The 2,203-nt window shown below is 38.0% G+C and overlaps 1 protein-coding gene across 1 annotated transcript in view; it reads left to right on the top strand.

Annotated features, from left to right (window-relative positions):
* The window catches only part of LOC121434066 (centromere protein P-like), a 190,271-nt gene that overhangs the window by 111,229 nt on the left and 76,839 nt on the right, over window positions 1–2,203 (top strand). The gene's annotated exons all lie outside the window — the stretch shown is intronic.

Genomic DNA, 2,203 nt, shown 5'->3' with positions numbered 1-2,203 from the left:
GCGAGATTAAAACTTGTTACTGCTCATATGTTTTCCATCACTGTTTGTATCGTAGCCAAAACTTCTAGCTAAACTCTAGACGTCTACTGGAAGATTTGGAAGTAAAAAAAAAAAGAGAGAGTTTAATAATTCATGGCAAGTGGCCATTGAAGCTGTAGTCAGTCATTTTAGAAAACTTGATTTGAGAGTACTTTATGAAATTCTAACATGAATTAATACTTATAAATTAGTTTTTAAAACTACTCACCATTTATAGGCTAATAAACCATTTATCAGTCTTACTCAGTAAAGAACACCCACATTATTGAAGTGTGAACCCAAAGTTTACATGTACCTTAATAGCCATGATTTTGTTTTCTCATATTGACTGGAGTTATTATGTTAAGCAGATATCTCAAGACTTTTTTTTTAAGCTCTTAACCCTGTGATAGGCATCTTAAGGAGCTGCAAGCCAGGCCCTGCAAACTGTTTCCTGGCTCTGTGTCTGCTCCGGTATAGATAGCGTGCAAGTCCAGGTAACTCCTACACCTTTCCTTGCGAGAGTCTCAGCTCTGTTCTCATTGTCATTGGCTGAGAGGAGAATTATTTCCCCCCATTCCATTCCATGAAATTGCCCAGCTCCACAGCCATTAAGCTTTTCTGGCTTGAGGGGAAAGACTCAGTTGGTACAGGTGATCCTCCTGTCACTTAGGTAAAAGACTCGTCTTTGAACCTCAGGTCTGACATCACAGACAGCTCAGCACGCCCATTCACTGTGTCCTGGTGCTGCTGCAGCCCTCTCACCACCATCTTATTTGCAGTAGAGTCAGTTATTCACTGACGTTTTTGTTGTAAATATACATGTGAATTTGATGGATTGGGAACAGGATGAAATTATGAACTGTACTTTGTTAATCCTTGTGCCCAGAGCAGCTAGCATCTGCCTGAATTACATTAGTGCACGGTCACGAAAAGGAAGCTCGCGAGTGAAATACAACTTGTCCTCAACAATGACTTGTTCTGTATTTTAATATTTTATTGAAACATATGTTGAAAGAGATAAACATACCATAATGGTACAGCTCATTGAATTCTAAATCCTGATCAAGAAATCTGAACCCCTTCTCGTCTTTCCCAAGAAAGATATTTCAGCATCATAGTTTGTTCTTGAACTTTATACACATGCACTCACATTATACATTCTTCATGTCTCTACCTTTATTTTCCATTCAACATTATGGTTTTGAAAGCCACTCATGTCATTGTGGTTGGTTATCAATAGTTCATTCTCACAACTGTATTGTAGGAATGTGCTACACATTAACATACTCAATAGAGCTGATCATTTTTTGAAGAATTGTTATGAACATTTTAAAATTTCATTATTTAAGAGTCATATATATATACATTTTAATGAGGTTGAAATTGCTGAATCTCAACTTCCCCCAGGGTACAGCAAGGTGGGACTGAGGAGTTCTCTTCCTAGGTCAGCAGTAGAAATGCAACTGTTTATCTCCTCCTGCGTTCTGAGAAAATAACCTTTGGATATGACCCCTCAGGTCTATGGAGAACTTAATTCTTTTTCTTTTTGTACGTTTGGGTTTTTTCCCCAACCTCTCTTTTGTGTTGTTCTAAACATTGAAGTACGAGACGTATTAGAACAGTACCCTTAGTAGAAGTTATATTATATTGTAAGTGAAATAAACTACGAAACTTAAAAAGTAATATTCTTTTTACTTTGTGAACAGAAAACTTGTCTGCCTTAAAAACTGTATATTATGCTAAATTTGACCAGTGCTTGTGAAAATAGAAATACATAACTAATGCTGTGCTCACATGATTTCCAAGACAATACCTGTAGTTCTTCTGGTGTAGACATGGACTGCAGAGATCAAAGTCCATAACACAAGCTAAAATAAAGAAGGTCCTGAGAAACTGTCTCACAGACCTAAGAGCGTAATAGGTAAAGTAAGTGCTATAGGAGCTGGAACATAGGTGGACTATGAGCACACACAGTGCCTGCCAGCACTTTGCATTTTGGTGTGTAACACTGCCTCACCTTCTTACAAAACTAGAAAAGATAATGGTAGTATGGAGGAAATTGAGGTGAGATGACAGGGTGGGTGAAGACTGCAAGGGTGTATAGCATAGATTTTTTTTTTAATGTCTAAGGATGCTGGGCATAGTGGTGCAGGTCTTTAATCCCAGCACTGGGGAGGCAGAG

This window comes from Microtus oregoni, unplaced genomic scaffold (genome assembly GCF_018167655.1).
Source record: "Microtus oregoni isolate MIOR12 unplaced genomic scaffold, Mior012 000042F_ref0000377, whole genome shotgun sequence".
Lineage (NCBI taxonomy): Eukaryota > Metazoa > Chordata > Mammalia > Rodentia > Cricetidae > Microtus > Microtus oregoni.
This window is presented reverse-complemented; position numbering and strand designations above follow the sequence as displayed.